General features: G+C 41.2%; 1 non-coding gene and 1 pseudogene across 1 annotated transcript; one reads left to right on the top strand and one right to left on the bottom strand.

The window, feature by feature from the left end:
• Nucleotides 1-10,978, top strand: part of LOC144251379 (E3 ubiquitin-protein ligase SIAH1-like) — a 125,296-nt pseudogene extending 114,318 nt beyond the window's left edge.
• A 9,779-nt stretch (nt 10,979-20,757) lies between these two features.
• Nucleotides 20,758-20,830, bottom strand: Trnaa-ugc (transfer RNA alanine (anticodon UGC)). Its single transcript has one exon. It is a non-coding gene; the product is annotated as a tRNA-Ala (tRNA).
• Nucleotides 20,831-22,255: the final 1,425 nt, after the last annotated feature.

A 22,255-nucleotide genomic window follows, 5' to 3' on the forward strand; every position in this document is an offset into this window, starting at 1 on the left:
TATTAAAATAAGTTTGCATTGCATGCTGAGTTCAAGGGAAAGTGAGCATGTCCATCCGAGACTGGCAAATGTATCATTATAGGAAACTTGTTATTTGAGAGGTTACTGAAATTAGGTTTCTTATTCAATTTGATGATAGGAGGAACACTTAATGCACTTTCTTCCATCCTCTAAAGACTAGTGAAGAGGAGGGCTTTGATATGGGCACTTGACTGCCTGGCCCTTATCTGACCTTTTCCTGGCTTTGAGGGAGCCCTTGACTGTAAAAGGAGCCAGGGTCAGAGTTTGGGGTAAGAAAAGAGAAGAACAATTCTGCATGAGGAAATTGTAAAAATGGATTTATTTTGCTCTCCAGAGAGAAGGGAAGGGAAGGTAGGGAAAGAGCTTAGGGTTAGTCTGGAGTCAGAGTTGAAGCAATGGCCTTGGTCCTTTGATAGTTGTCATTATTATTATTCTAAAAAGGCTGATATTAATTTCTGAGTAGCTTGTTCTGGTAAAAATTCCTCTACCCCTTCAAACACTCGGGATGTGTAGTGCTTTGGTAGGACTGAAGTTAATGGAAATTTTAATCTGATTCCTGAGCCAGGTAACCTCTGTGTGCAATGGACATGGTAGGTTCCAGAATGCAAGGTTTTCTCCAAATGGAACTAATTCAGAAGATTTGGGGCTCAGGATGAGGATTTGTAGAAATCCTGGGAAAGTCTCAGGACTTTCCCAAATCTATGGAAAAAAAAAACCCTCAGGCCAATTTTACCTAGATGCTGGGGGCCGGGGTTGGGGAATGGGGACCTTAATTTATAGCTCGGTTACCAAATCAGAAAGAATGACATGCTAGCCTATTCTAGTGAATAAAGAGACAGGACTGGGAGCAGTAGTATGAATTCAACACATTTTCCCAAGTGCCTGTTAGGTGCCAGGCTAAGACTGTGGGTGACCTTGTAAACCCATTTGTGCCCTGATCTCTGCCCTCAAGTAGTTTCTAGGGCCAAGGCAAAGTCAAAGCTGCCCCTGGGCTTGCTGGTGTCCCATGGGGAGTTTCTGAGCTCACAGAGGACGGCCTCTACCTTCCCTGTACTCTTGGAGAATCAAGTGTGAGGACCAGCTCCCTGCATCCCAGAGTGGGTCCTCTGCTGTACCCGGATGAGCAAATCACTGCATTGGATTAAAGTGCTTGCTGATGTGGCGGTTCCTAGCTTCATGTCCTCTATCGGCCTACAATTTGATAAAGATATTCCAGACGTTGAGACTGACAGGCACTGACTTCAGAGATGCTGATAAGTCCTGTGTATGTATGTTCACTATTTCAACAGCAGCTTCTTTGATCCATCTATCAATCAGCAACTACTTCTTGGGGCTCTACTCCACAGGTAGGATGCCCTGCTGGTCACCATGAGATGATGAGGCTGTGTTAACAGCCATGATTCCAACAGAGCATTAGAATAGAAATAGAAAAAGAGAAGCCTTTTCTCCCGCTGAGCGGCTGTTCCACACCTCTCTTTTTTCTCACAGGTAGAACAGCAAGCTTTGGTCAATACTGCTTCTCCACGTGGAGTCTCCATTTCCTTTCTTCCTGTCAAAATCTTGCACATTCTTCAAGGCCCAATGCAAGTCCCCTCAGTTAGGGGCCTTCCCTGATCCTCTGGCCCTTATTATTTGCTGTGTGCTTAGGTCATTACTTCTATCTATGCCAGTGTTCTTCAGAACATTAATCCTAAAAGGAGTTAAGAGATGTTAATGTAAAAAATGATTCCATTCTCAGGTGCATTTGGGAAATATCAGGCTTAAATTGGTTTCTTTAAAGCAGGATGATTGGGAGCCTTTAATACTTCACCACGGTGGTCATAGGATTTATGACTATGGACAATTAGAGAGAAAAAGGGCACCATTAGAAATTGTGCCAGGATGATTGGTATAAACTGGGACTATCCCATGCCAATGAGGACATGTTCTCAACCTAATTAAAATCTCTCCAAGTGGTGTTTTCCAGACTTCATAGACCAAGTAACCTTTTTGTCAAGGAGTATACTTCAGGGTAGCATTATATATGCTGGTGTGCCTTGTGACTCAATCCATACACGAGTAGTTTTTGTCTGTGGTCCCCATTGGTTCCCAATACAGTTCATTACAAGAGCAAAATTAAGGTGGGGAGAAAATTCCTTCTGTTCTCCATGGGCACCTCAAGCACGAGGTTCCCTTAAAGTCCTGATACCTACGTTAGTCAGGGTTCCCCAGAGAACACAATCAACAGGTCCTCCCAATCAGCAGGTTCTGCATTCATAGAGTCAATCAATGATGGTTCAAAAATGTTTTTAAAATACTTTCATCTTTACTAAACATGCACAGTCTTTTTTTCTTGTCAGTATCCCCCAAACAATAAAGTCTAACTACTGTTTACCCAGCATTTACATTGGGTATCATAAGTTATCTAGAAATGATTTAAACTATACAAGGAGATGTGTGGGAGGGTTGTGTGCAAATACTAATGTAATTTTATATAAGGGACTTGAGTATCTGTAGGTTTTGATATTCACTGGGGGGTCCTGGAACTAATGCCCATGGATTCCAGGATTATACTAAAGGATACTGAGATATATGTGTGAGAGTGGGGGTGCTCATTTTAAGGAACTGGCTCATGTGGTTGGGAAGGCGTGGCAAGTCCAACATCTTCAGGAAGAGCTGCAGTTCCAATCCAGAGGCCATCTATGGAAGAATTATTTCTTGCTCAGAGGAAGTCAGGCCTTCACTCTGATCAGGCCTGAGACACAGAATGAGGGGCAGCAGCATGGAACCCAGAGTGACACAGAGAAGATCAGATCTCTGGGGCTGCACACAGTGGGTTCCCTCCATGATGAACAAGTGTCTTGGCCTGCACGGGGTAGAGCAGTTTTCTAGGATGTGGGACTTACTGTACAAAAGTAGGAAAGTCTTAGGAGTAGGAAGGTAAGCTGGCCACACTGACTGAGGGGTCTGAAGCTCTGGAAGCCCTGAGAGCAGTTCTCTGGGCAGACATTCCTCAAATCATACAGTACAACAACTTATTACCTGACATTTACATTGCATTGAGTATCACAAGTAATAATGAAAGGATTTGAAGTATACAGGAGATGTGGGGGCAGGGGTTATGTGCAAATACTAGTGCTACCTGGGATAGCTGCAGCCATAGCTGCAGATAGATCGTAAGAGGACCACTCACTGCAGCAACAGCTGTCACAGGAATATTCTGCATCGAAGGGCATCTTGAGCAACATGCCTGGGGTCAGGATCAGGGCTGGCCACACAGCAGGAGAGCGGGGACTGACTTCATGTGGGACAACCCCAGGAGTTTCCAGAAAGTTGTAAGAAAGACTTTGAAGGCAGCTGGAGTTTCTGTATCATACAGTAGAAGCCAGAATTTGAGCTATTGCTATGAATGTTATTCCATTTATATCTAAGGCTGATGAGATCTAGGGAAATTTAGATTATAAATTTATCCTATCAGAAGGGATAATATAAACTCTGATCTATATTTAAGGGATAGCCCTTAAAATTTTACCATGTCTGTTCCAGTATTCTTTTGTTTTTACTTATTCAGTCACTCAGCAAACATTTACTGAGCACCCTGTGTGTGCTGGGCATTGGCCGCAAAAATCCTGCCTTAAAGATCTCTCAGTCTAACAGGGAAGATATTGGAACACAGTACTCACCTGCAGTAATTGCATGTGAAGTATGATTTTAGTGGCTTACTGTGGATGAGTATAAGACAGCCTTTTCTTAAAAGGACCTTTATTTTTTAAATTAATTTATTTAATTTTTATTCCAATTTGTTATATATGACAATAGAATGCATTACAATTCATATTACACATATAGAGCACAATTTTTCATATCTATGGTTGTGTACAAAGTATATTCACACAATTCGTGCCTTCATACATGTACTTAGGGTAATGATGTCAGCCTCATTCCACCATCTTTTCTACCCCCATCCCTCTCCCTTCCTCTCCTACCCTTTACCCTATCTAGAGTTTGTCTAACCCTTCCATGCTCCCCCTTCCAACTCCACTATGAATCAGCCTCCTTATATCAGAGATAATATTTGGCCTTTGTTTTTTGGGATTGGCTAATTTCACTTAGCATTATATTCTCCAACTCCATCCATTTACCTCCAAATGCCATAATTTTATTCTCTTTCATTGCTGAGTAATATTCCATTGTGTGTATATACCACAATTTCTTTATCCATTCATCCACTGAAGGGCATCTAGGTTGGTTCCACAGCTTAGCTATTGTGAATTGTGCTGTTATAAACATTGATGTGGCTATGTCCCTGTAGTATACAGTTTTTAAGTCCTTTGGATATAGACCAACAAGTGGCATAGCTGGGTCAAATGGTGGTTCCATTCCCAGTTTTCCAAGGAATCGCCATACTGCTTTCCATATTGGCTGCACCAATTTGCAGTCCCACCAGCAATGTAAGAGTGTGCCTTTTTCCCCACATCCTCATCAACACTTATTGTTTTTTGTATTTTTACAAACAATAGAAATGATGAACATTTTTTCATATATTTGTTTATTGATTGTATATCATCTTCTGAGAAGTGTCTGTTCAGGTCCTCGACCCATTTATTGATTAGGTAATTTGTGGGGATTTTTTGGTATTAAGGTTTTTGAGTGCTTTATATACCCTAGAGATTATCCTGATGTGCTTGTGGTAAAGATTTGCTCCCGTTCTGTAGGATCTCTATTCACCTCACTGATTGTTTCTTTTGCTGAGAAGAAGGTTTTTACTTTGAATCCATCCCCTTTATTGATTCATGGTTTTAGTTCTTGCACTATAGGAGTCTGATTAAGGAAGTTGGGGCCTAAACCCACATGACAGAGATTTCGGCCTAATGTTTTGTTTTTTTTTTTTTTTTTCCATTAGGTTCAGTGTCTTTGGTTTAATTCCTAAGTCCTTGATCCACACTTTGAATTGAATTGTGTTCATGGTGAGAGATAGAGGTTTAATTTCATTTTGTTATATATGTATTTCCAATTTTTCCAGCACCATTTGTTGAAGAGGCTATCTTTTCTTCAATATATGTTTTTGGTGCCTTTGTCTAATATGAGATAACTGTAATTATGTGGGTTTGTCTCTTTGTCTTCTATTCTACAGGTCTATTTTGGTGCCAGTACCATGCTGTTTTTGTTATTGTTGCTCTGTAGTATAGTTTAAGGTCTGGTATAGTGATGCCACCTGCTTCACTCTTCTTGCTAAGGATTTTTTTTTTTGGCTATTCTGAGTCTTTTATTTTTCCAGATGAATTTCATGATTGCTTTTTCTATTTCTATGAGAAATGTCATTGGGATTTTGATTGGGATTTCATTAACTCTATATAGTGCTTTTGGTAGTATGGCCATTTTGACAATATTAATTCTGCCTATCCAAAACCAAGGGAGATATTTCCATCTTCTAAGATCTTCTTTAATTTCATTTTTTAGTGTTCTGTAGTTTTCATTGTTGAGGTCTATCATCTCTTTTGTTAAGTTGATTCCCAAGTGTTTTATTTATTTATTTTTTGGAGGCTATTGTAAGTGGGGTGGTTTTCCTAGTTTCTTTTTCTGAGAATTTATCACTGATGTACAGAAATGCCTTTGATTTATGGGTGTTGATTTTATATCCTATTACTTTGCTGAATTCATTTATTAGTTCTAGAAGATTTCTGGTGGAATTTTTTGGGTCTTGTAGGTATAGAATAACATTGTCGGCAAACAGTGATAATTTGAGTTCTTTTCTTATCCATATTTCTTTAATTTCTTTCATCTAATTGCTCTGGCTAGAGTTTCAAGAACTATGTTAAATAGAAGTGATGAAAGAGGGCATCCCTGTCTTGTTCCAGTTGTTAGAAGCAATGCTTTCAATTTTTCTCCAATTAGAATGATGTTGGCCTGGGGCTTAGCAACATCATTTAGGTTTTACAATGTTGAGATATGTTCCTGATATCCCTAGTTTTTCTAGTGTTTTAAATATGAAGGGTGCTGTATTTTGTCAAATGCTTTCTCTCCATCTATTGAGATGATCATATGATTTCAATCTTTGAGTCTATTGATGTGATGAATTATATTTATTGATTTCCATGTGTTGGACCAAACTTGCATCCGTGGGATGAACCCTACTTGATCATGGTGCACTATTTTTTTTTAATTTGTTTTTGTATTCGATTTTCTAGAATTTTCTTGAGAATTTTTGCATCTATATTCATTAGAGATATTGGTCTGAAGTTTTCTTTCTTTGATGTGTCTTTGTCTAGTTTTATAATCAGGGTGATATTGGCCTCATAGAATGTGTTTGGAAGTGTTCTCTCTTTTTCTATTTCATGAAATAGTTTGAAGAGTATTGCTGTTAGTTCTTCTTTAAAGATCTTATAGAACTCAGCTTTATATTCATCTGGTCCTGAGCTTTTCTTAGTTGGTAGGCTTCTGATGGTGTCCTCTATTTCCTTGTTTGAAATTGTTCTGTTTAAATTGTGTATATCATCCTGATTTAGTTTGGGCATATCATATGCCTCTAGAAATTTGTTGATGCCTTTGATATTTTCTAATTTTTTGGAGTACAATTTTCAAAATAATTTCTAATTATCTTCTGTATTTCTGTAGTGTCCGTCATGATGTTTCCTTTTTCATCACAAAAGTTAGTAATTTGAGTTTTCTCTCTCCTTCTCTTTATTAGCATAGCTAATGGTTTATCAATTTTATTTATTTTTTCACTTATGGTTTTGTTAATTTTTCATTTTTGTTTCAATTTCATTTATTTCAACTCTGATTTTAATTATTTCCTGTCCTCTACTGCTTTGGGGTTGATTTGTTCTTCTTTTTCTAGGGCTTTGAGATGTAATGTTAGGTCATTTATTTGTTGTCTTTTTCTTCTTTGAAGGAATGAACTCCATGCAATGAGCTTTCCTCTTAGCACTGCCTTCATAGTGTCCGAGAGATTTTCGTAGTTGTATCAGTGTTCTCATTTTCCTCTAAGATTTTTTTACTCTCCTCCTTGATATCTTTTGCAACCCATTGTTCATTCAATAGAGTATTATTTAGTCTCCAGGTGTAGGAGTTGCTTCTATTTTTTTAATTTTATCATTGATTTCTAATTTCATTCCAATGTGGTCTGATAGAATGCAGGGTAGAATCTCTACTTTTTTGTATTCAATAAGAATTGCTTTGTGGCATAACATATGGTCTATTTTAGAGAAGAATCCATGTGTTGCTGAGAAGAAGTGTATTCGCTCACTGATGGATAATATACTCTCTATATGTCAGTTAAGTCTAAGTTATTGATTGTATTATTGAGTTCCGTAATGTCTGTCCAATGGTGAAAGAGGTGTGTTAAAGTCACCCAGAATTATTGTGTTGTGGTCTATTTGACTCTTGAATTTGAGAAGAGTTTGATTGATGTTCCAGTGTTTGGGACATATATAACTGTTATGTCTTGTTGATGTATGGTTCCCTTAAGCAGTATGAAATGTCCATCTTTATCCCATTTGATTAACTTTGACTTGAAGTCTACTTTATTTTATATGAGGATGGAAACCCCTGCTTGTTTATGCAGACAATGTAAATGGTATATTTTATCCCATCCTTTCACCTTCAGTCTGTGTATGTCTTTTCCTATGAGATGAGTCTCCTGAAGGCAGCATATTGTTGGGTCTTTTTTAATCCAATCTACCAGTCTATGTTTTTTGATTGGTGAGTTTAGTCCATTAACTTTCAGGGTTATCAAAACATGATTTGTACTTCTGGTCATTTTTATCTATTTTTGGTATTTAAACTGACTTGGTTTCTCCTTTGGTTAGCTTTTCCTTTATTGTAGTTCTTCCCTTTGCAGGTTTTCATAGTTGTTTTTCATTTCCTCCTTATGGAATATTTTGCCAAGAATGTTCTGTAGTGCAGGCTTTCTTGCTGTAAATTCTTTTGCCTTTTTTTTAATCATGGAAGGTTTTTGTTTTGTCATCAAATCTTAAGTTTAATTTTGCTGGATAAAAGATTCTTGGTTGGCATCCATTATCTTTTAGAGCTTGGTATATTTTGTTCCAGTATCTCCTGGCTTTGAGAGTCTGGGTTAAAAAAAAATCTGCTGAGATCCAAATTGGTCTTCCCTTATATGTAATCTGATTTTTGTCTCTTGCAGTATTTAAAATTTTATCCTTATTCTGTATGCTAGGCATTTTCATTACAATTTGTCTTTGTGTAGATCTGTTGTAATTTTGTACATTTGGTATCCTATAAGCCTCTTGTATTCGATTTTTCAATTCATTTTTCATGCTTGGGAGATTTTCTGATATTATTTCATCGCTGGATTGTACATTCCTTTGGTTTGAATCTCTGAACCCTCCTTTATCCCAATAAATCTTAAATTTGATCTTTTGATGGTATTCCATAATTCTTGGATATTCTGTTCATGGTTTCTTACCATCTTCACTGTGAGGTCAACTTTATGAGGTCCTGTCTTCCAAGTGATCTAGTCTGTGGGTGACACTTTCTATTGAGTTTTTTATTTGGCTTATTGTTTCTTTCATTTTAAGGATTTTTGTGTTGTTTTTTTTTTTCAAAATCTCTATGTCTTTCTGAAATAATCTTTTGCAACCTATATTTGCTCTTTGTTGGTGTGATTGTTGGTCACCTGTATTTGTTTTCTTATCTCTTTGTTGGAGTGATCAATTTTTGCCTGTATCTGCTCACTTAGGTCATTCTTTAATTCCCATATCAGTTTAGTTATGTATGTTCTGAACTCCTTCTCTGACATGTCATCTACTGCACTATCTATGGTTCTGTTGTTGTAATATCTTCGTTTGTTTGGGGCACTTTCCTCCCTTGTTTTTTCATGTCTATGTGTCTTCCTTTGTTGCAGTTAGATCTGAGGTATTAGAGTTTCTGCCCTATTGTCTTATAGTGACCCTACAGGTTACCAATACTGCACCTTTAAGGGTGAGATCAATATTACAGCGCTCAATGTACCCAATGTGCAGCCATAGATCAGTTAGCTTCTACTTTTACATTTACAGTTTTGTCACTATAATCATAAATGATGAGTTTGGTTATCTTCTACCATATAGTCAATAGGTTTGAGTAATGGTTTACAGTTTTTAATAGTAAAAGGGGGGAGGCTGGAAAGTTGTCTGAGATGTTTATGAGGTAGGATGTGAGAATATGAAGGTATTAAGTGACTAGTGAGAGGGTGATCATAAGAAGTTGGCTGTTAGTAAGAGAAACAAGAGAGAGGCAACCCCATGCAAGACTCCCTGTTACCTCAGCAACAGGGTAACTGTCAGCACCTGTAGTAGAGATTCCTCTGGTGCAGCCAGACCCACCTTGGTGACATCTTACCAGATCCTTATTGTCCCTTGATAGAGTGGCGATATCCCACTTTCGTGGTGGCAGAAGCCTCAAGCCTATTTGTACCCGGATGTTGGGCTGTGGAGCCACTCTTTGGTGAATAAGGAACTGTGCTATGTGGGCATGGGGCTGATCTCTCTCTGGGTCACCAGGCTGCCCAGAGAAGGGGTGGCCTCTACGTGGGCAGCTGGACCACGGGCCAGCAGGGCAAGCCTCTTCCAGACCCCTATTTTGGTGCATTGGAAAGAAATTTATGCTGAAACACACACATAAGAAAGAAAGAAAGAAAGAAAGAAAGAAAGAAAGAAAGAAAGAAAGAAAGAAAGAAAGAAAGAATGAAAGAGAGAGAGAGAGAGAGAGAGAGAGAGAGAAAGAAAGAAAGAAAGAAAGAAAGAAAGAAAGAAAGAAAGAAAGAAAAAGAAAATGATATAAGTCCATAAACATTTCACCTTCTTAGAGAGGGAGAAAACCCTTTGGGAGCTATATATAATCCTACACTGGGTACAGTCCCCCCCCCCCCAAAAAAAAGAACATAACTTGGGTTTCCAGAATTTTCTGTTAAGCACACTAGTTAGAGCAGACCCTACTGGGTGCTATCTTATGTCCATTTTCCCATTTTTCTTACTCAACAAATTTAAATTTCTCCTGCATGGGCAATGTGTCCACTCAAAGACACCTCAAGTGCCATCTCATTGAGGGTATTTTCACATCAATAAGACACTAGCAGGTCTGTCTTCTATGCCTCAGAGAGATCAGGCATAAGATCTAAGTCTTAGTGATAAATGTATGATGGAAGGAACACACTGGCATATTTAACACCTAAAAGAACAAAATGTACTTTTCCCTTGTAAATATGCCTCTTCTGGATGTGAAATAACTCTGCCACATACAGAAAAAGCAGACCACGAAGAGCTCTGTGAGTTTAGGCCTTATTCCTGCCCATGCCCTGGTGCTTCCTGTAAGTGGCAAGGCTCTTTGGATGCTGTAATGCCCCATCTGATGCATCAGCACAAGTCCATTACAACCCTACAGGGAGAGGATATAGTTTTCCTTGCTACAGACATTAATCTTCCTGGTGCTATTGACTGGGTGATGATGCAGTCCTGTTTTGGCTTTCACTTCATGTTAGTCTTGGAGAAACAGGAAAAATACGATGGTCACCAGCAATTCTTCGCAATTGTACAGCTGATAGGAACACGCAAGCAAGCTGAAAATTTTGCTTATCGACTTGAGCTAAATGGTCATAGGCGGCGATTGACTTGGGAAGCGACTCCTCGATCTATTCATGAGGGAATTCCAACAGCATTATGAATAGTGACTGCCTAGTCTTTGACACCAGCATTGCACAGCTTTTTGCAGAAAACGGCAATTTAGGCATCAATGTAACTATTTCCATGTGTTGAAACGGCAATCAAACATTTTCTGGCCAGTGTTTAAAACTGTTGCATTCAATTTCACAGGAGAATAAGGCACCCATCTGCCTACCAACCTGAAACTCTTTTGGTAGGTGAAAGCTAGACACATGAAGGTAAATAAAAAGAAAGGCTGTTAAATACAGGAAACAGTTGCATGTAGTAACACTAATATATTCAAAAATAAGTCAACAGTAAACCACTGAAAAAAAAATATATATATATATATATATATATATATATATATTTATATACCCAAGATGGGCATCTTTTGTATTAAGAGAGCAAGCATTGTAAAATAATTCTGACTTTTGTGTTTGTTGTAGATTGATTGTATTGTTGAAAATATTGGGTTTTTTGTTTTGTTTTTGTTCTTGTGTGTGTGTGTGTGTGTGTGTGTGTGTGTGTGTGTTTAACTGACAAGCCATCTGAGTGGTCTTGGGCCACTGCTTCTCCCTTTGTGAGTCAATACATAGTGCTGCTGGTTGTTTTCTTTTTTTTTTTTTTTTTGGTTGTGTGTGTGCATTTGCTAATTTTTATTAATTCTAGTTTTTCATTAAATAAATTTGACTTTCTTTTCTGTAATTTCAGGTTTTTCCTCACTTTTTTTTGTACCTTTTTAAAGTTAGTGTCTTTTTGATATGCGTAATTGTTTATGGTAAAGTTTGTGTTCAATACATATTTTTCCCCTCATTAATCAGTTTTTTAGAAATATTTTAAATTCAGCTATTTTGTGAAGATATGAGTCCCAGAAAGGAAAGGTTACATCAAAGAAAAATCATCAAAAACTATTTAAAGCAACTATAAGGTGGTCTCTTTCTCTTCTTTCATCCTCTTTTCTAGTTGAGTCATACCTTCCAGCTTACTCTGAAAAGTTAGGGACTATATTCTGATTTATATAAATACTGAAAAAAATCAGGCTTTTTTCCTTCTCAAATATCTTGGACAAATCACATGTTTAGAAATTTGTTCTTGTATTTATTGGTTCTGCAGAAGAAGGCATCATCATACACAGTATTTGTAATTAAGAGCAAATCATTTGTTTAAAAAAAAGGTAGTTTGCAAAAAAAATTTGTTTTTGGTCTTTTATAATTCTCATTAAAAGATTATCTTTCAAATTAAAAAATGAAAAAGTTATTAGAGAGTATATTTGACACCATAAATTCAATGTTTTTAAACAAAGAATTGTCAATGCTGTCGGTATTTTAGTGTCCAAGGAGCAGAATTGCACGTGGGAAGAGCAATGTTCTTCTGTCATCTGTCATGCCTTAATGTTTGCTATAGTCCAAGTAACATCACTATGTAATTGCATAAGAATAGTAATAACAGATGACTAGCATTTATTAGGTACTGATTTTCATGCCAGGCACTAAACCCATGTCTCATGTAATTTTAATAGAATCCTGTGAGGGAGCTGCACACCTGTGCATACCTGTGCCTGTGAGGCAGGCCTCTCCCGGACCTGCACACATATACCCCTGACTTCCCCAGGCTCTTGCAATGAAGGGCAGCCATGGAACATAATTCTAGGCAAAAGATACAGGAAGTTTCTCGTGGGGTTCTTAGGAAAGCTTGTGAACGAGGATGCCCAACGGTGGAGCATCCAACTACAATCTCAAGAACCAAGGTCCATGCTAGCATGGCTACTAGGAAGGAAGAAGGAGCCTGCTCCTTGGGCGCTGCACCTGTTCTCTCTACCCTAAGTTCTGTAATGTGAGAAAAAAAAAAACATCCTTGTGTACAATGAATTGAAGAGCTTTCTACTGTCATGCAAAACTGATTAGAACTAATAAATAAATTTTAAAAAAAGAAAAGAAAAACAACATTTGGTTAAGTGCTTGTTCAGGATCTCTAATCTGGAAGAAACCACCCCACCACCTCATGGCTTAAAACAATGACAACAGTTATTTTGTTCTTGAACCTGCAGCACGGACAGGTGAGGGAAGTCTCTCCCTGCTCTACTTGGGGTCGGTTAGGATGGTGTGTTCCCTGTGAGCATTTCGCCCTCCCCGACGTCTTCTGGGCTATCTATGAGGTCCCCAGTGCTGTCAGCAACCACCACCAGTGGATTACTGATGGCTCTTTAAAGACACCATCTCAAGGTGCAGGGGTTAGTAATTTGGCACTAGAAGGGGTGAAACAGACAAAATGCTAGAGATGATGAAACCATGGGACAATCAGTGTGGCCTAAGGCTAATCAGAGACAGCTCCATGGAGCATATGGAAACAGGGAAGGGGAAAGGGTAAAGGTAAAGGGCTCAGCAAGAACCCTGCAGAGAAGTAAGAATGAACTTGGTGTGTTCATAAACACGAAGGCAACGGGGCAGATTAGACAGCTGGCTCTTCCAGAGGAGCCAGGAGACAGGAGGGAGGCATTGCAAGGGGCAGGAAATGCATGACTGTGGATGAAGAATTTCTCGTAGCATCAGATGATCTTCTCTCTCTGGGTCCCTCTAAAACGATAAGAGAGATCCGTTTGTCACTTGAATCACAAGAAGTGAACAATGAATAGTCCCCTTCTTCCTCGCATCCAGGGCAACCATACTTTCCTTATTTATTTAAATCTCACTTATAGAATACCTCATACATTCTAGGTGCTTAAAGTGAGTGTCATATAACCCTGATTTGATCTCAAAGACCTTCCAGTCTGCTGATCACATGACAGAAAGTGGGCCATTGCTATGATGTGATAATGGTGTGTGAAGGAAGCAGGTTCAAGGTGGGGATAACAGAACATAAGAGGCTCACTCACTGCAGCCTGGGTTGGGGATCCAAGGAAGGTATCCCAGAAAAGGGGATTTCTAAGTTAGTGCTGTGAAAAACTAGCACATCCTGGCCTGGTAGCAGATGGAGTTTAGAATAGGAGCAGTCCTTCTAGATCATGAGCTCAGAAGACTGAACCTTTCGTTGTATCTTTGTGTCTCTGAGCTGTGTGACCTAAAAAATCACTTTGCCTCTCTGAGCCTCCAATGTCCTCATCCATACAATGACCAGGGTGGCCAGTGACCTCTAATGTCTCATCTAGTCCCCGGATCCCATTACTTAGAATTTATAAAAGGGACTTATATGGAGGTGCTTAAAGAATACATATGTTTATTTAATTTAGCAGCTCAGCTTCATGTGTACAAATTATGGCTACCCCAAGAGAGACGGTTCTATTAAAAGCCTGGCATTCCTTTTGATCACGCTTTAGAAATACTGTGGGAAGTCATCAGCAGTACACACAAAACCTCCGCTCACTCATACCCCAGACAGATGACAAAGTGATAAGCACAGCTAATTCCCTGGGGCAATATTTCTTCCCAAAGCATAGATATGGGTGAATTATTGCCATTCTTAATTGCCTAATGATTTTTTTCCTCTCTCATGTAATCTTTTCAGGGGGTTGTATTTTTACCATCTTGCAAATTCATATTGGCAGAGTGATATACATTGTCGAATAAAACTCGGTGGTCAATCCATCAACAATCAGGCTGCCTTTGCCTTGGGATTTTTGGAAAGAAACTGTAAAAGGGGGAGGTGGGGAGGTGGGGAGGGAAGGTACTTCGGTGACTGACATATGCCATCTCTTCCTCACCGTAGGCCCCAGTTCTCTTGGCTGACCCTGCAATGGTTGAGGCGTTCAATTCTACTCCAAACCCCTCCTTCTAGGTTCAAGTTTGGCTCTTTGGGAGCACTGGCCTTATCAACCACAGCTGTCTGGGGAACTCAAAAGGCAATTAGGCCTGGGAGTGAGTTGAGCGGGGGTTGGTAATGGAACGTGCATTCTTCTCTTTCTAATTTAATTGTTTGCATCTGACTGGAATCATTACCAGCCAATGGCTGCTTGGTGGCATCTTAAAAAAGAAGAAGAGGAGGAGGAGGAGGAGAAAAAAACAGTAAAAATAGTGATCTGCTTGAGTTCTAAATGCATGGTGGGAGAGAGTTCTTGGGAGACATCTGGTAAAGACAGAGGCTCTTTATCTCCTTTGATGGCAAGGGGTTTGACCTAGACATACATGTCCTTCGGGAGGCAATTTTGTGACTGTCTTACCTTCCTTCTTCTCTCCAAGATGTGAGGAGGAAGAGCAGCGGCTGGAAAGCCTGGTGGGACAGTGTCTTGATGGATTCCCTGCACTTAGGGTGGCTGGGGATCTTTTCACCTCCTTTTGGTTAAGACTTCATCCAAGACCAGTTAAAACCCTGGGCCTGGGACATGGGCATCCGTATTCTGAAAGCTCCTCAAGTGCTTCCAAAGTTGAGAGCCCCTACAATAGGAGAGCCCCAGGATCACTTCCTTGGAAACGATTATCTTGAATTTCTTCTCCAAGCCAGGTGCAGGGGAGAGACTAAGGGAGAAAGCATGGAGGCTCCCGCCAACAATTTCCGCAATCAGTATGAGCCAGGCACCCGTCCAGGTGCCGCTATGAACCTCGTAGCCCATCCTATGGCTGGAATGAGATCATCACTGAACTCACAGTTTCCTGGGGCTTACACAGTTAGTCCGCTTTTCATCACTGTGACCAAAATATCTGACAAGAACAACCTGGAGGAGGAAAAGTTCATTTTGGCTTCAGGTTTTCAGGGATTTAGTCCATGGCCAACCAAATCCACTGCTCTGGGCCCAAGATGAGGGAGAATAGCATGGCGGAGGAGAGCAGTGGAGGAAAGCTGCACTGTTCTTGGTGGCCAGAGGGAAAGATGGGAAGGGGCAGCAGGAAGGTGACTCTTCCAGGGCACAATCCCAGTGCCCCGCCTCCCCCAGCCATGCCCCACCTGTCTACAGTGACCACCCAGTTAGTCCATCGAACTATGGTGGACGTATTAGGTTTCAGATCTCCTAATCCAATCATTTACCTCTGAACAGTACTGCATTGACATAGACGATTTTGAGGGTGTTATGGCTTAGATATGAGGTGTCCCCTAGAAACTCATATGTGAGACCATACAATAATGTGAGAGATGTAACCAAATCCATGGATTAACCCACATATACGGATAAACTGGATGGTAACTGTGGACAGGTAGGGTGTGGCTAGGGGAAATAGGTCACAGGGATGTGCCTACGGGGTTTATGTCTTGTCACTGGTGAATGGAGCGCTCTCTGCTTCCCGGTTGCCATGGTTTGAGTGCTCTCCTCTGCCACCCATGATATCTATAACCTGGAGCAACCTGGCAGCTAGACTTCTTGGGAGCAGGCTTAATAGTTGACCCTCAGGCACATTTGAAAGGGCAGCCAAAAACATCCCCACAGACACAGTGAGAAATGGAGACAGAAGAAAGCAAATTATGTGACCTCAGAAGGTCCACCACCCTAGCTTCTTATCTAGTGACCATTCATTGACCTTATCCCACCTCTCTCTGTGGGCCTGGATTGGGCCCCAGGTTCAAGATGGAGAGTGAACCTATGTGGGAGGTTCATAGAGCTTCTCATACAAGTATTTGCTGGGCATGTGCTCAAGTATGAGTGACATCTATGAATGACTGCTTCTCTTGCAGTGTTAGCATGTTCAGCTTCTGAGAAGTTGGGACCATGTGTCCTGTCTCATTCATCAGGTCCCAGCCCAGGACTGAATATGTACTACATAGGAGGCAAAAAACACGTGCTTATGTTCTTACCTGCGTCTTCCCTGGTGGTGTAATCCTCAATTTGATTGATGCTCACAGTATGTTTGAACTAAGAAGGCAAAAAACTAAGTTCACTGGAATGAGTGGAGGGCTTCAAAATGAGTAAGAACCTCTTTTAATTCAATGCGACTGAATAAGTAGTCATCGAACATTTCTGAGTACCTATTATGCACTAAATATAGTTGAAGCATTGAACACGGTGTGTTCCATCAGGGCAAACGGTGTCAAGGCAGAATGCTGTCCAAAGGCTTAAACATGCCCCTCACAATAAAAGAAATGTGCTTGGCCAATAACAGATGAAGAGATGCTCAACTTCATTAGGAATCAGAGGGTGCAAATGAAAACCACAATGAAATACTACTACCTAGTTTTAAGACTGGCAGAAAGTGAAAAGCGTGACAAAGAAAACATTGAAAGCAAAAATAAGGAGCAATGAAAATTCCTGGTGGGAATATCAGGCATTACAGAAGATTTGGAATGGGTCTGCCATTATCCAGTAAAGGTGAAGGTAGATAATTCTATTCTTAAACACTGAAGCTCATAGCACTTTCCAGAACATATGTCAAATACTGTAAAGAACCCAAATGTCCACCAATAATAGAATGGATACATACTTTCAGGTATATTCATATCATGGAATATTACACAGCTCTGGAAATGAATGATCTACCACTTGGATCCATTAATTTCCTGTTTTAACCAGGCTACTTCATAGGATGATCTCAAGCAAATGACCCCTCCATGCCTCCATTTCTTCATGTGCTTTATAGTTATGGTGTGAGGTCAGTTAGATGTTATGCCCTCATTCTGGACTTAGCATCCAAAATAAGCATATGGCAATCTGCAGCCTCATCCTTCTCAGGAGCAAAAAGCAAATCCCCCACATTTCCTCACAATTTCTGGAAAACAAACTCTAGACTTGCTCTGCCTTTAACTTGGCTGGGGTGACCAATTACCCTGGACACCCAGGATCTGGGACTCCAGTTTAAAAGCTGGAATAATCCCCAGCTTATCTATTGTGAACTCAGCTGCTATAAACATTGATGTGGCCATATCACTGTATATGCTGATTTTTAAGTCCTTTGGGCATATACTGAGGAGTGGGATAATTGGGTTAAATGGTGTTTCCATTCTCAGTTTTTTGAGGAATCTCCATATTGCTTTCCTATTTCCATCCCCCTTCCTTCCCATCATTCCTCTTTGTCTAACCCAGTGAATTCTATTCTTCCCTTCCCTACCCTCCCTTGTTGTGGGTTAGCATCCATAAATCAGAGAGAACATTTGGCCTTTGGGTTTAGGGGATTGGCTTATTTCACTTAGCATGATAGTCTCCAGTTTCATCCATTTACTGATAAATGCCATAATTTCATTCTTCTTTCATTCTGAGTAATATTCCATTGTGTATATATACCACATTTTCTTTATCCATTCATCTGTTTTGAAGGGCACCTAGGTTGGTTCCACAGCTTGCTTATGTGAATTGATAGCTGACCAGTGAAACTCCACCTCATCTACAACCATAAATATGGGATCCTAAGTTATAATCCATATATGTATAATATGGCAAAATACACTCCATTGTCATGTATATCCAAACAGAAAAAAAATTTTTAAAAATGGGGGTAATCCCAGGTAAATTAGGACAAGTTGGTAACTTTGGATTTGATTAAACCCCTAAAATGACCATCCTGAAGCACACAGAAACCAGAGGAAAGCCCTCATTGTGGTTTCTGTGGGTGTTTCAGCAGCTTTCCCACATAATAGACCCATGCAAAGGCTACCTTTGTACCTTTCTTCTGGATTCTTCTTAACTTTTTTTTTCCTAGTTACAAATCCAAGAATGAAACCAGATGAAAGATAAGGACCCAGCAGGATGCGGAGGATGGGTGAGTGTTGGGAAGTGTGTAGGCAGTTATTGGGGTCACATAGAGGGTCCTTAGCCAGAGGGTGGAGGGAGAATCCAAGCTTTGACAAAACAAAGTTCCGGTTTAAGTTCACGTTTTAAGACTCCAGGTTCCTTACAGTTCTTTGAGATGTCACTGAACCCTGGTTTAACTTCAGGGGTCTCTCCGACTTCAGAGAGAAACTCTGAAACTGAAACTGTGATTCTCTTTTATGATAATTAGTTGTCATTATTAGGGGAAACCACAATGGGAAAGGCATAATGGAATGCTTCAGGAGATAAAGGGAGCCAACTGTCTGCGACAGTTGATGCAGCTAGATGTGCAGAGAAGAGGCAGTTTCCTATGGATGGCAATTCTTCAGGAAGGCCATGCCTCAGATGGATGGTGCAGGTGTAAATAGAGAACAGAGAGGAGGACATTTCAGGTGGGAGGGGTGGAAGGGGTGGGAAGAAAATGGCACCGAGCTGGTGTGTGCGGGGGATGGAGAGAAGAATACTGTGCTTGTGACCTTGGTTCCCGTCCACCACGCAAGGCCACTCTGTTATGGGTTCTCAACAACTCCCTAGAGGACGAACGACTCTCACACACTTGGCTGGTTTATTTCCTCCTTTTTCCTCCGTGTTAACTTGTCCACCTCATTGCTACTGAGCTAGTCACCATCACCGGTGGGACCAGAGGCTGGTGTTCGATTATGGTGAGGCCAGTAGGTCAGGAGATGGCTGCCTTTAGGAAGGCAGTTTGTTCCTCATGGTTTCCAACAAAGGGGGTGCTGTCCACCACACAGGGCCACACAGGGAAGCCCCCGGATTAACCAGGAGCAGGGGGATTGAGAGGAAGACACAGGGAAGAGCCTTTATTGTGTTTTCTGTGGGTGTTTTAGCCAGCGTTTCCACCTTTGTGACCAAAAGTCCTGACAAGAACAATTAGAGAAGGAAAAGTGTATGGTGCTCAGTGTTTCAGATCCATAGGTGGCCAATGCGGTAGCTCTGGGCCCAAGTGAGACAGAGCATTGTGGTGGAAGGGTGTGGAGGAGGACAGCAGCTCAGGACAGGACATGTAGAAAGTAGAGAGAGCTTTACTCACAGGGGCAAAATATAAGCCCCACGGGCATACCCATGATCTCTTTCCTCCTCACAGCCTACCTGCCTATGGCTCCCACCCAGTTAATCCGTATCAGTGGGTGAATCCGTTGATTTGGTCATAGCTCTTGTCACCTAACCATTTCACCTCTGATTATTTGTCTCACACACAAACATTTGTTAAACATGTCATATCTAAGCCATGACTGTGGGCAGAGCCAGACCAGCAGGTTTAGGATGGGCTGGCTTGAATGATTTCAGTGAACTTCAGGTGTAGGGGCTGCCCATTGTCTGATTCCTGACCCTTGGGTGGTTAGGGAAAAAGAAGAGTGACCCACAGCAGAAGAGCCCAATAAGAAAGGCAGCAGAGGATGTGGGCTCTGGATTGGGTGACTTGCATATCCTTTCCTAGCTCCAGGAGTTAGCTCTCCCTCAGAAGGGAGGTCCCTCTGAGATCAGCCAGGAATCAAAGCATCAGACATACAGAAAATAAAGTGGTGTGAGTAATACAGTTAGGTGGCAGATTTAGGGGAGGGATCCTCTGTGAGTGCTCTGAAGCAGAGTCTTCCTGCTCTGAGCTCGCTTAGCACTGTGTCTGAGGTCTGCAGTTTTCTTAGGCCCTTTCTATCTCTTGGTTGTGCAGAAAAAGGCTAACCCAGCAGATCTAAGACTGGTTTTGGAAAGCCCTGCTTATAAGGATGTCCCTTGGCTAGAATCCAGAAATTGGAATTTCAGAAGAGTTTCTAGCATTCCCAAACTCTTCTTAAACTGTTCTTGCAAACAATCTGGTTGTACTAGGCCTTCCTCTGGGAATCTAGAATTTTAGTATGCACTGGGCAGAGGGTGTCTATGTGACCAGCGCCCCCCCCAATAAAACTTTGGGCACTGAGTCTCCAAGGCAACTTACCTGACAGACAATATCATACATTGTCACACTCTTTTCTGGAAGAATTAAATGTGTCCTGTCCTGTGTGACTACACTGGGTGAGAACTCATGGAAGTTTATGTTTTCCCACACTCCATTCCAGCACCTTTCCACTTTTCTGATTTTTTTTATACCTGTATTTTATTTATTTTTATGTGGTGCTGAGGATCGAACCCAGGGCCTCACATATGCTAGCCAAGCACTCTGCCACTGAGCCACAACCCCAGCCCCACTTTTCTGGTTTTCTCCGTAAAAGCCATGAGAGTTCTGTGAGTCCTTCTCAATCATTATGCCTTGTTATGGTTTGAATGTGAGGTGTACCCCCAAAAGTTCCTGGGTTACTTGCAGGAATGTTCAGAGGCAAAGTGATTGGACTGTGAGAGCTGTAACCTAACCAGTCCATCCCAGTTTGAATGGACTTACTGGGTGGTAACTGTGTGGGAGCATCTCTGTGGCCCCTTCCTCTTTCATTTTTTTTTGGAGGGGGGTGCTGGGGATTGAACCCAGGGTCTTGTGCATGCAAGGCAAACACTCTACCAACTGAGCCATATCCCCAGTCCTGCTCCTTCCTCTTTCTTGCTCTTGCTGTCTGCTTCCTGACCACCATGAGTAAAGGTGCTTTCCTCCCCTAGGCCCTCCTCACACGATGAACTGCCTCACTTGGGCCCAGAGCGATGGAGTTGGCCTGCTGTGGCCTGAGACCTCTGAAACCATAAGCCACAAATAAAAGTTTCTCCTCTAAATTGTTCTTGTTGGGTGTGTTGGTCACAGTGATGAGAAAGATAATGAAAAGGAACCCAGTCGTGTCTTGGAGATCCCTGACACAGTGGTGCTCTGGTCTTATTTATCTCAATTGGCTCATAAGCTTCTCGGATGCAGGCATCAGGCATCCTAGCAAGAGCATCAGATTAAGATCAGAACAGATTAAGATCAGAAAGCCTTTGAGGCTTTGCTTCTCTGCTTCTTAACTGGGTAGGACTCAGGGGAGTCCGTTACTCTGCGGGACATTAGTTTTCTTATAAAAAATGGAGATAGTGACCACCCCTGCAACACACACACACACGTACTTCATGGCACATTGTCAATTTCAAATAAAAGGATAGATATGCAAACTTTGCCAATTCTTAAGACATAATATCAGTGAAAAATTACGATAAATCTGTAGACTCCCAGTCTGCCTTCCTCAGATAAGGTAAATATTCAATTAGTCTCTGCTGAATGAATGAAGAAGGAAGGGCAATAGTTTCAGTCGTTCCTTTCTGCTATGGTCTGAATGTCTGTGCCCATTTTTCAAATTAATATGCTGAAACCTAATAACCAATGAAACAGTGTTCAGAAAGGTAGGACCTTCAGGAGTGATCAGGTCGCGAAGATTAGCGCCCTTATAAAGAGGTCCCCAGGGAGCTGCCTCCTTCCTCCTGCCGTGTGAGGACAGTGAGACGCCTCCCTCCAGGAGCCAGAAATGTTCTCCTCAGACATAGATCTGCATTGATCTTGGACTTCCAGCCTCCAGAACTTCGAGAAATAAATTCCTATCATTTATATGCCACCAGGTTTATGGTTTTTGCTTATGGCAGCCTAAGCACACTAAGACAGTCTCCAAAAGTCCATGATACCTGGCAGAATTCTGGACATTGGAAGAACAAAAGAAAGACTCAATTTTCAATCCTTGGAATGGAAAACGGAAAACAAAACAAATCCAATGGCTGACACCCTGGTGCGATGATTTAAGTTCTCCCTGTGCCCGACACTCTTCCCCCAGATGCTGACCTTCTTAATCGCCAATCCTTGACCGTGGGTGGTGCTTCCCAAGCCTCCTAAACTCCCTTAAAGCATTTGCTTTTGATCTCCTCCACTCATCAGCCCCTTGTCAGCCACCACCAGGAGCAACACAGAGGCCTTAATTGATCAGGCTCTGCAGTAACCTTGAGAACTTTATTCAGGTATTGACTTCCAAGGAGCCAGTCGCACTGGGCCTCT

Source organism: Urocitellus parryii (assembly GCF_045843805.1).
Source record: "Urocitellus parryii isolate mUroPar1 chromosome 13 unlocalized genomic scaffold, mUroPar1.hap1 SUPER_13_unloc_14, whole genome shotgun sequence".
NCBI lineage: Eukaryota > Metazoa > Chordata > Mammalia > Rodentia > Sciuridae > Urocitellus > Urocitellus parryii.